Source organism: Lipotes vexillifer, unplaced genomic scaffold, assembly GCF_000442215.2.
Source record: "Lipotes vexillifer unplaced genomic scaffold, Lipotes_vexillifer_v1.1 scaffold263, whole genome shotgun sequence".
Classification (NCBI taxonomy): Eukaryota; Metazoa; Chordata; class Mammalia; order Artiodactyla; family Lipotidae; genus Lipotes; species Lipotes vexillifer.
The window spans coordinates 3,648,704-3,661,846 of NW_006796752.1; positions in this window are offsets into that span (position 1 = coordinate 3,648,704).

Sequence of the window (13,143 nt, forward strand, 5' to 3'; positions counted from 1 at the left end):
ACTCCTGGGTGGGACCTCTTTCGGAGGCGTGATGGTGGGCGGGCGTGCGTTGCACCACACTCTGTTCCTTACTTAGATGCTAGACCTGGGATTTCAACCTCTGCCCCTCACTGTAGGCACTGGTTTGCCCTTTCTCTCACAGTCTCTGCCCCACCCCTCCACTAGGAGAGGGGAGGGAAGTTAGGTGCTCCAGGAAAGAGACTTCTCTTCCACTGACGGTCTTCTTGGTGCCGGCATGTTACATAATATTTTCTCATTTAACTCCATCAACATTGGGAGATTGGGATTGACATATACACAATACAGTGTATAAAATAGACAACTAATGAGAACCTACTGTATAGCACAGGGAACTCTACTCTATGCTCTGTGGTGACCTAAATGGGAAGGAAATCCAAAAAAGAGGGGATATATGTATACATATAGCTGATTCACTTCATTGTACAGCAGAAACTCACACAACATTGTAAAGCAACTATACTCCAATAAAAATTAACTTAAAAAATCCCTCAACAACTCTATAAGGAAGTTATTGCTAAATGAATTTTACAGGTGACATGAAGGCTCGGAGTGGGGGGCGGGAAGGGACATGCATGAGGTCCCTTCTAGCAGCCAGCACATCAGAGGCTGGATGGGGACCGGGTCTATTCATTTATTTGCACAGTGACTGAATTTCAGCTCCAACACTTGCAACTCACATGACTGTGAGCAAGTTACTTTGTCTTCTTGAGACTCGGTTTCCTGATCTGTAGAATGGGAATAATAATTACTTCCTAGGTTTGTTGTGAGAATTAAATATAGACATACCTTATTTTATTGCACTTTTTTTAATCAGTCTTTGTGGATATTGTGTTTTTTTAAAAAACTAAAGATCTGTGACAACCCTGCATCAAGCTAGTCTATTGGTGCCATTTTTCCAACAGCATTTGTTCCCTTTGTGCCTCTGTGTCACATTTTGGTAATTTTCACAATATTTCAAACTTTTTGTTATTATTATATCTGTGATAACTGATCTTTGGTGTCGCTATTGTAATTGTTTTTGTGTTTTTTAGTAATAGAGTATTTTAAAGTTAGGGTATGTACATTGTTTTTTTAGACATAATGTTATTGCACACTTAATAGACCACAGTATAGTGCAAGCATAACTATTTTTGTTTTTCAGCTGTGCCGTGCAGCACGCGGGATATTATTACCCTGACAAACGAATCCGTGCCCCCTGCAGTGGGAGCACAGTCTTAACCACTGTACCAGCACGGAAGTCCCAAGCATAACTTTTATATACACTAGGAAACCAAAAAGTTTCCATGACTCATTTTATTGCGATATTCACTTTACCGTGGTAGTCTGGAACCAAACCTGCAATATCTCTGGGGTATCCCTGTAGAATAATGTATGCAAGAGTGTCTGATACATAATAAATACTCAAAAAATGACAGTGATTATTAGTAATTTTGCTATTGTTATTACTAATATTCCTTGCTAAATTCCTATGATGCTGAAGTTGTTCGAGTATTTCTATGAATGATACCAAAGCAGGAATCATAAAGAAAAAAGTGAAAAGCTTAATTATATGTAAATTTTTAAAGTTTTTATTAATAGAAATTAAATATTAGATTAATAATTTATTTATATATTAAAGTTACTGTTAAAAAACCAATTTCAAGAGAAAAACAAACTGTAAAATTTTACTCTATATGTAACAAAGTGTTAGTCTACTTACAATATAAAGAGCTCTTACAAATCAAGAAGTTACAGATGAACACCTCAGCAGGAACACCTCAGCAGGAAAATGGGCAAAGGCCATAAACTGGCTACTCATCTAAGAAAAGCTATAAATGTTTAACAAACCTATGAAATTCAAGATAATGAATCTCACTGGTAAGCAAATGGATAATAATAAAATCAACATGATACATGTTATGGACTGAAAATTTGTCCCCCTGCAAGATTCATATATTGATGCTCTAACACCCAAGGTGATGATTTTTGGAGGTGAGGCCTTTGGGTGATGATTAGGTTTAGATAAAGTCATAAACGTGGGACCCTTATGATGAGATTAATGCCCTTATAGACAGAGGAGGAGAGACAAAGATCTCTCAGAAGAGTGTGAATTCTGTTGTTGTTGGGTAGAGTGTTCATATATGTTTGATCTAGTTGGTTTATCGTGTTGTTCAAGTCCTCTGTTTCCTTACCTATCTTCTTTCTGCTATCTCTCTCCATGTGCATGCACTGAGGAAAGGACACGTGAGCACACAGCGAGAAGGTGCCTGTCTGTGAGTCAGGAAGAAGACGCTCACCAGAACCCAACCATCTGGACTTCCTTGGCAGTCCAGTGGTTAAGACTCCATGCTTCCACTGCAGGAGGCACGGGTTCTATGCCCGGTCAGGGAAATAAGATCCTGCGTGCCATGCAGTGCGTCCAAAATAAAACAAACAAAAACCCAACCATCTTGGCACGCTGGTCTCAGATTTCCAGCCTATAAAATGTGAGAAAAGAACATTTCTTGTTTAAGCCACCCAGGCTACGGTATTCATTAGAGCAGACTGAGCTAAGACAGAATTTTGGTACTGTGAGGTGGGATGCTGCTGTAACAAATACCTAAAGATGTGGAAGCAGCTTTGCAACAGGATAATGGGTAGAGGCTGGGAGAGTTTGGAGGTGCTTGCTAGAAAAGATCAAGATTGCCATGAACAGGCAGTTAAAGGTGATTGAGCTGAGGGCCTACAAGGAAAAGAGGAGAGCTATAGAGAAATGTCCATCTTCTTAGAGAAAGCATAAATAGTCATGAACAGAGTGTTGGTAGAAATATGGGCTGTAAAGCCTGTTCAGGTGAAGTCTCAGATGGGAATGAGGAACATGTTATAAGACAATGGAGAAAAAGTGATAAATTTTATAAAAACGGCAAAGAACTCGGCACAATTATGTTCATGTTTTAGTGTTTTGTGGAAGGTAGAACTTGTGAGAAATGAAAATGCATGTTTAACTGAGGCAATTTCTAAGCAAAGTGTTGAAGGAGAGGCTTGGTGCCTCCCGATTGCTTATAATAAAATGTGAAAAGAGAGGAATGCATTGAAGAAGCAATTGTTAAGCAGAAAATATCCTGAGTGCTTCCCTGGTGGCACAGTGATTAAGAATCTGCCTGCCAACACAGGGGACATGGGTTTGAGCCCTGGTCCAGGAGGATCCCACATGCCGCGGAGCAACTAATCCCGTGCGCCACAACTACCAAGCCTGCACTCTAGAGCCCGCGAGCCACAACTACTGACCCCACACGCCACAACTACTGAAGCCCGCTGCGCCTAGAGCCCATGCTCAACAACAAAGAGAGGCCACTGCAATGAGAGGCCTGCGCATTGCAGCAAAGAATGGCCCCCACTGGCTGCACCTAGAGAGGGCCTGTGCACAGCAACGAAGACCCAACGCAGCCAAAAATAAATAAAATAAATTAAAAAAAAAAAAAGATCCTGAACTTACAGTTTTGAAAATTCTCACCCTGTCCATATTGCAAAAAATGAGAAAGTTTTTCTGAAGAGAACAGTAAGGTGGGGCCCAACAACCCTTTGATAAGGGGATTAGTATGGGAATAGACTATAAACCTAATTAGCCACTCCATCAGCAACACTGCCAGTTTCAACCCAAAGGAATGGAGCTCAGAAATGAGGGAAGGCTATTGGGCCTGTTAGATCCTATAGACAGGACTGGACCATAAAGTTATTTGGCTGTGAACATGTGCTATTCTTCAAGACAAGGGACAAGTGACCCTGAAGGCAATTCAGAGATCATCAGGGCTGCTTCCTTGGTTTCAAAAGGTAGGGGGGGTGGGCATCACCTCAGTTTCAACAGGTCAGATAGTGGTCTTCTGGAGCCTTGGGGGTGGGGCCACCTGGAGGCGGGGGTGGTAACCTGCCAAGCAGAGCAATAGGGATGGCGTTGCCAATCCACTGGGTCTTGAAGGCAGGACCATTGCTCCAATGGACCAGAGGGCTGAGCATAGAACCAAAGAGAATTATTCTCCAGCCGTAAGATGTAACGATATTTGCCTTGCTAGGTTTTGTACTTCCTTGGGACCATAACACCTTCCTTCCACTTTCTCCCTTTTGGAATGGGAATGTTTAGCCTATGCCTGTTCCAGGACTGTATTTGGAAGCAGGTAACTTTTCTGGTTTCACAGGTTCACAGCTGAAAAGGAGTTTTGCCTCAGTATGAATCATACCTTGAATCTTACCCATACCTGATTTAGATAAGACTTTAGGCTCTTGATTTTAGAGTTGACGCTAGAATGAGTTGAGACTTTTGGGACTGTTGGGATGGGATGAATATTTTTGTATATCTTTATGAATTTTAGGGAGGCCAAGGGCAGAATGTTTTGGACTGAATGTTTGTGTCCCCTTAAAATTCATATGTTGAAGCGCTAATCCCCCAGTGTGATGGTAGTTGATTGGAGGTGAGGTCTCTGGGAGGCAATTAGGTTTAGATGAGGTCATGTGTGTGGGGCCCCCCTGGTGGGATTAATGTCCTTACAAGAAGAGAAAAAGAGAGAGAACTCTCTGTCTGCCATGTGAGGACACAGCAGAGAAGGTGGTCATCTGCAAGCCAGCAAGTATGTCTTCACCAGGAACTGAATTGGCTAGCACCTTGGTTTTGACCTTCCCAGCCTTCAGAACTGGAGAAATAAATATCTGCTGTTTAAACCACTGAGTCTGTGGTATTTTGTAATGGTGGCCCAAGCAGACTAATAACATTGATCCATTGGTCGTTTAAAAGTGTGCTAATTTCAAGATTGGTTCAAGATGGTGGAGTAGAAGGACGTGCCCTCACTCCCTCTTGCGAGAGCACCAGAATCACAAGTAACTGCTGAACAATCATCGGAAGGAAGACACTGGAGCTCAACAAAAAGGAAACCCCACATCCAAAGACAAAGGAGAAGCCGTAGTGAGATGATAGGAGGGGTGCAATCACAGTAAAATCGAATCCCATAACCATTGGGTGGGTGACTCACAAACTGGAGAGCAATTATACCACAGAAGTCCACCCACTGGAGTGAAGGTTCTGAGCCCCACGTCAGGCTTCCCAACCTGGGCATCTGGCAATGGGAGGAGGAATTCCCAGAGAATCAGACTTTGAAGGCTAACAGGATTTGATTGCGGGACTTTGACAGGACTGGGGGAAACAGAGACTCCACTCTTGGAGGGCACACACAAAGTAATGTGTGCATCGGGACCCAGGGGAAGGAGTAGTGACCCCATCGGAGACAGAACCAGACCTACTGGCTAGTGCTGGAGGGTCTCCTGCAGAGGTGGGGGGTGGCTGTGGCTCACTGTGGGGGCAAGGACACTGGCAGCAGAAGTTCTGGGAAGTACTCCTTGGTGTGAGCCCTCCCAGAGTCCACCATTAGCCCCACCAAAGAGCCTGTAGGCTACAGTGCTGGGTCGCCTCAGGCCAAACAACCAACAGGGAGGGAACTCAGCCTCACCCCTCAGCAGACAAGCAGATTAAAGTTTTACTGAGCTCTGCCCACCAGAGCAACACCCAATTCTACCCACCACCAGTCCCTCCCATCAGGAAGCTTACACAAGCCTCTTAGATAGCCTCATCCACCAGAGGGAGGACAGCAAGAAGAACTACAATCCTGCAGCATGTGGAATGAAAACCACATTCACAGAAAAATAGACAAAATGAAAAGGCAGAGGACTATGTACCAGATAAAGGAACAAGATAAAGCCCCAGAAAGACAACTAAATGAAGTGCAGATAGGCAACCTTCTAGAAAAAGAATTCAGAATAATGATAGTGAAGATGATCCAGGACCTCGGAAAAAGAATGGAGGCAAAGATCAAGAAGATACAAGAGAGTTTCCCTGGTGGCGCAGTAGTTGAGTCTGCCTGCCGATGCAGGGGACATGGGTTTGTGCACTGGTCCGGTAAGATCCCACATGCCGCGGAGCGGCTAGGCCCGTGAGCCATGGCCGTTGAGCCTGACACGTCTGGAGCCTGTGCTCCGCAAAGGGAGAGGCCACAACGGTGAGAGGCCCACGTACTGAAAAAAAAAAAAAAGAAGAAGATGCAAGAAATGTTTAACAAAGACCTAGAAGAATTAAAGAACAAACACACCGAGATGAACAATACAATAACGGAAATGCAAAATACACTAGAAGGAACCAACAGCAGAATAACAGAGGCAGAAGAACAGATAAGTGACCTGGAAGACAGAATGGTGGAATTCACGGCTTCAGATCAGAATAAAGAAAAAAGAATGAAAAGAAATGAAGACAGACTAAGAGACCTCTGGGACAACATTAAACACAACAACATTTGCATTATAGGGGTCCCAGTGGGAGAAGAGAGAGAAAGGACCCAAGAAAATATTTGAAGACATTATAGTCGAAAACTTCCCTTACATGGGAAAGGAAACAGCCACCCAAGTCGAGGAAGTGCAGAGAGTCCCATACAAGATAAACCCAAGGAGAAAACACCGAGACACATAGTAATCAAATTTGCCAAAATTAAAGACAAAGAAAAATTATTGAAAGCAGCAAGGGAAAAATGACAAATAACATACAAGGGAACTCCCATAAGCTTAACAGCTGATTTCTCAGCAGAAACTCTACAAGCCAGAAGGGAGTGGCATGACATATTTAAAGTGATGAAAGGGAAGAACCTGCAACCAAGATTACTCTACCCTGCAAGGATCTCATTCAGATTCGATGGAGAAATCAAAAGCTTTACAGACAAGCAAAAGCTAAGAGAATTCAGCACCATGAAACGAGCTCTACAACAAATGCTAAAGGAACTTCTCTAAGTGGGAAACACAAGAGAACAAAAGGACCTACAAAAACAAACCCAAAACAATTAAGAAAATGATAATAGGAACATACATATCGATAATTACCTTAAACATGAATGGATTAAATGCTCCAACCAAAAGACACAGGCTTGCTGAATGGATACAAAAACAAGACCCATCTATATGCTGTCTACAAGAGACCCACTTCAGACCTAAGGACACATACAAACTGAAAGTGAGGGGATGGAAAAAGATATTCCATACAAATGGAAATCAAAAGGAAGCTGGAAGAGCAATACTCATATCATTAAGACTTTAAAATAAAGAATATTACAAGATACAAGGAAGAACACTACATAATGATCAAGGGATCAATCCAAGAAGACGATATAACAATTATAGATATATATGCACCCAACATAGGAAAACCTCATATACATAAGGCAACTGCTAACAGCTATAAAAGAGGAAATCGACAGTAACATAAAAAGAGTGGGGGACTTTAACACCTCACTTACACCAATGGACAGATCATCAAGACAGAAAATTAAAAAGGAAACACAAGCTTTAAGTGACACAACAGACCAGATAGATTTAATTGATATTTATAGGACATTCCATCTGAAAACAGCAGATTACACTTTCTTCTCAAGTGCACATGGAACATACTCCAGGATAGATCACATCTTGGGTCACAAATCAAGCCTCGGTAAATTTAAGAAAACCGAAATCATATCAAGCATCTTTTCCAACCGCAAAGTTATGAGATTAGAAATCAATTACAGGGAAAAAATGTAAAAAAGCAAACATATGGAGGCTAAACAATACATTACTAAATAACCAAGCAATCACTGAAGAAATCAAAGAGGAAATCAAAAAATACTTAGAGACAAATGACAATGAAAACACAAAGATCCAAAACCTGTGGGATGCAGCAAAAGCAGTTCTAAGAAGGAAGTTTATAGCAAGAAAATCCTACCTCAAGAGACAAGAAATATCTCAAACAATCTAACCTTACACCTAAGGAACTAGAGAAATAAGAACAAACAAAACCCAAAGTTAGTAGAAGGAAAGAAGTCATAAAGATCAATGCAGAAATAAATGAAATAGAAACAAAGAAAACAATAGCAAAGATCAGTAAAACTAAAAGCTGGTTCTTTGAGAAGATAAACAAAATTGATAAACCATTAGCCAGACTCATCAAGAAAAAGAGGGAGAGGACTCAAGTCAATAAAACTAGAAATGAAGAGGGAGAAGTTACAACGCACACTGCAGAAATACAAAGCATCCTAAGAGACTACTACAAGCAACTCTATGCCAATAAAATGGACAACCTGGAAGAAATGGACAAATTCTTAGAAAGGTATAAACTTCCAAGACTGAACCAGGAAGAAATAGAAAATATGAACAGAACAATCACAAGTAATGAAATTGAAACTGTGATTTAAAATCTTCCAGCAAACAAAAGTCCAGGACCAGATGGCTTCACAGGTGAATTCTATCAAACATTTAGAGAAGAGATAACACCCATCCTTCTCAAACTCTGCCAAAAAATGGCAGAGGAAGGAAAACTCCCTAACTCATTCTATGAGGCCACCATCACCCTGATACCAAAACCAGACAAAAAAAGAAAATTTCAGACCAATATCACTTATGAATATAGATGCAAAAATCCTCAAGAAAATACTAGCAAACAGAATCCAACAACACATTAAACAGACCATACACCATGATCAAGGGGGATTTATCCCAGGGATGCAAGGATTTTTCAATATATGCAAATCAGTCAATGTGATACACCATATTAACAAATTGAAGAAAAAAAACCCATACGATCATCTCAAGAGATGCAGAAAAAACTTTGGACAAAATTGAACACCAATTTATGATAAAAACTCTCCAGAAAGTGGGCATATAGGGAACCTACCTCAACATAATAAAGGCCATATATGACAACCCCACAGCAAACATCATTCTCAATGGTGGAAAACTGAAAGCATATCTTCTAAGATCAAGAACAAGACAAGGATATCCATTCTCACCACTGTTTTTCAACATAGTCTTGGAAGTCTTAGCCATCGCAATCAGAGAATAAAAAGAAATAAAAGGAATACAAATTGGAAAAGAAGAAGTAAAACTGTCACTGTTTGCTGATGACATAATACTATACATAGATAATCCTATAGATGTCACCAGAAAACTACTAGAGCTAATCAATGAATTTGGTAAAGTTGCAGGATACAAAATTAATGCGCAGAAATCTTTTGCAGTCCTATACGCTAACAACAAAAGATCAGAAAGAGAAATTAAGGAAACAATTTCATTCACCATTGCAACAAAAGAATAAAATACCTAGGATTAAACCTGCCTAAGGAGGTAAAAGACCTGTACTCAGAAAACTGTAAGACACTGATGAAAGAAATCAAAGATGACACAAACAGATGGAGAGATATACCATGTTCTTGGATTGGAAGAATCAATATTGTGAAAAGGACCCTACTACCCAAAGCAAACTACAAATTCAATGCAATCCCTATCAAATTACCGATGGCATTTTTTACAGAACTAGAACAAAAAATCTTGAAATTTGTGTGGAGCCACAGAAGACCCCAAATAGCCAAAGCAGTCTTGAGGGGAAAAAACGGAGCTGGAGGAATCAGGCTCCCTGACTTCAGACTATACTACAAAGCTGTAGTAATCAAGACAGTATGGTACTGGCACAAAAATGGAAATATAGATCAATCGAACAGGATAGAAAGCCCAGAGATAAACCCACACACCTATGGTCAACTAATCTATGACAACGGAGGCAAGAATATACTATGGAGAAAATACAGTTGCTTCAACAAGTGGTGCTGGGAAAGCTGGACAGCTACATGTAAAAGACTGAAATTTGAACACTCCCTAACATCATACACAAAAATAAACTCAAAATGGATTAGAGACATAAATGTAAGACTGGACACTATAAAACTCTTAGAGGAAAACATAGGAAGCACACTCTGATATAAATCACAGCAAGATCTTTTTTGACCCACTTCCTAGAGTAATGGAAATAAAAACAAAAATAAAGAAATGGAACCTAATGAAACTTAAAAGCTTTTGTACAGCAATGGAAACTATAAACAAGACAAAAAGACAACCCTCAGAATGGGAGAAAATATTTGCAAACAAATCAGTGGACAAAGGGTTAATCTCCAAAATATATAAACAGCTCATGTAGCTCAATATTAAAAAAGCAAACAACCCAATCAAAAAATGGGCAGAAGACTTAAGTAGACATTTCTCCAAAAAAGATGTACAGATGGCCAAGAGGCACATGAAAAGCTGCTCAACATCACTAATTATTAGAGAAATGCAAATCAAAACTATACTGAGGTATCACCTCACACCAGTTAGAATGGGCATCATCAGAAAATCTACAAACAACAAATGCTGGAGAGGGTGTGGAGAAAAGGGAACCCTCTTGCACTGTTGGTGAGAATGTAAATTGATACAGCCACTATGGAGAACAGTATGGAGGTTCCTTAAAAAACTAAAAATAGAATTATTATGTGACCCAGCAATCCCATTACTGGGCATATTCCCAGAGAAAACCATAATTCAAAAAGACACATGCACCCCAGTGTTCATTGCAGCAGTATTTACAATAGCCAGGTCATGGAAGCAACCTAAATGCCCATCAACAGACAAATGGATAAAGAAGTTGTGATACATATATACAATGCAATATTACTCAGCCATGAAAAGGAATGAAACTGGGTCATTTTTAGAGACGTGATGGACCGAGAGAATGCCACACAGAGTGAAGTAAGTCAGAAAGAGAAAAAAAAATATCGTATATTAATGCATATATGTGGAATCTAAGAAAATGGTACAGATGAACTGGTTTGCAAGGCAGAAATAGAGACACAGATGTAGAGAACAAATGTTTGGACACCAAGGGGGGAAAGCGGAGGCGGCATGTGATGGTGGGATGAATTGGGAGATTGGGATTGACATATATACACTAATATGTATAAAATAGACAACTATTAAGAACCTGCTGTATATAAAAATATAAAAGTGTGCTAATTTCCACAAATTTGTGTATTTTCCAATTTTCCTTCTGTAGTTGATTTCTAACTTCATCCCATTGTGGTTGGAGAAGATACTTCGTATGATATCTATCTCTTTTTTTTTGTGGTACACCTCTCACTGTTGTAGCCTCTCCCGTTGCGGAGCACAGGCTCCAGACGCGCAGGCTCAGCGGCTATGGCTCACGGGCCTAGCTGCTCCGCGGCATGTGGGATCTTCCCGGACCGGGGCACGAACCCGTGTCCCCTGCATCGGCAGGCGGACTCCCAACCACTGCGCTACCAGGGAAGCCCCATGATATCTATCTTTGTAAAATGTTTTCAGACTTGAATTGTGACCTAACATATGGTCTATCCTGAAGAATGCTCCATGTGCACTTGAGAAGAATGTGTATTCTGTTGTTGTTGGGTAGAGTGTCCATATATGTTTGTTTTTAGGTGGAGATCCGTGTAAGGGAAGACCTTCCAACTGGCACAAGTTGCAGCACAAGCAGCTTTATTATTGCCTAGTGGATCCAGAGGTAGTAAATTTCCTGGAGGCTGTGTCAAGTCCAGATAGGAGAATCACAGTGAAGGCACCATAATTCTGGAGCAAAACCATGATTATGTTGGCAAATGACCATCCATCCTCATTTTGAGAAACTGTTCTTAGCTTGCTATTGGACTCTTCTGGAGAGTGAACACTTTCCATATCGGACATCAGGTAACCATGTGATCTGGGTGCTTTCTCAGTCTAAAGTCAGGCATGCATAACAATGCTCCATCATCAAACAGATATGGTACAATGAGGCCAGGTTTGAGCATGACCTGAAAGCACAAATAAATGGCATGAAAGTGTTGCTCACATTCCCAGCGTGCTTTCTCTGCCCTCTTCTCCCTCAGCCAACACGTAGGGCCACGTGTAGAGCTTCTCTATGACTACTTGATGAGGGGGAAACATTCAAGCTTGGTTCCAGATGGCTCTACCAGGGATGCCCTGAGCAGTGCTATAGTCCCTCTCCAGATGGTCCTGAGGAACAGTAGATAAAAGGAACACTTCCAGGAGGCAGAAATTTGAACAGAGTATTTAAATTTTTAAAAAATTTTCTACATTTTCTGGAATGGCTCAAGGACCACTAAATCCTGGGGTGTGATTAAAAATCTCATCATATGATCAATTACCTAGAAGAAGTAAGATTAGAGGATTTATGACAAAAAAGTTTGGGGAAGAGTTAATGGCTTGAACTCTCAGAATGGGCCCAGAATATGCATCTCATGTGAATGCTGAACAAAATATTCCCATGGTGGAGGCTTTCAGTGACCAGGGACCAGGACAGTCCACTCTGCGGATGGCATTCTGCTCCCTTCCCTTCCACCCAGTGTGTACTCAGTGGGGTCATGTACGGTGTGGCCATGGTGGCTGGGGTGGAGCTTATCTGTGGCCTTAAGAATACAGACTTGCCCTCACAGAGGATGACATAGTTCCTCCCACTCCTCAGTGGCAAATAAGAAAAGTGGTAAAGAATGATAAATGATAAGTCGAAAAAATCTTAAGACTGCTTCAATAGTGAATGGCTAAAAAATATATTTTTTCCCATCCTAGCAACACTAGACCCTGAGGGTAAAAGTTTTAGCACCAAAGGGAAGAATATACTCATCAAGGGACACATTGATGATGTCATTGAACTGGAAGCTGAGGCTTCACATGGATATTTCAGCTTCCTCAAGGCACAGGGCAAACAGGCAAAAAAAGAGGGATATGGTGTTGGCTGTAGCTAGTGGACACAGGGATGTAGAATTGCTGCTCTACAAGGAGGTGGGGGGCAGGGATGCAGATGAAACACAATGCTTCACCGGGTTGCCTTCTTAGGCTACATGTTCAGTGGTAGTTAAAGGAAGGTACTGCGTAGGCAAGACCACCAAAGGCTCTTTGATTCATTTATTCATTCAACAATGAATACTGCTAATGTCAGATGCTGTTCCAGGCCCCGAGGATACAACAATGAAGAAGACAGACAAGAAAAAAATACTCAAGAATTAACAAGAAAAATGCTAGAGGATGATAAAGGGTAAACCCTCTCCCCTCAAAAAAAAAAAAAGGCTATTGCAATAGTGAGTGACTCCTTCAGATTAAGCCATCAAAGAAATAACATTTAAGGTCAAATTGGCATTAGGGTCCAGCCATTCAAAATCTGACTGAATGTTTGGGTCACTCTATCACATAAAGACCAGAGGAGCAGATGAATGAAATAAAAAACACCGGTAAACCCATCTCCACACTGATGATCAATGCTACTCCAATCTT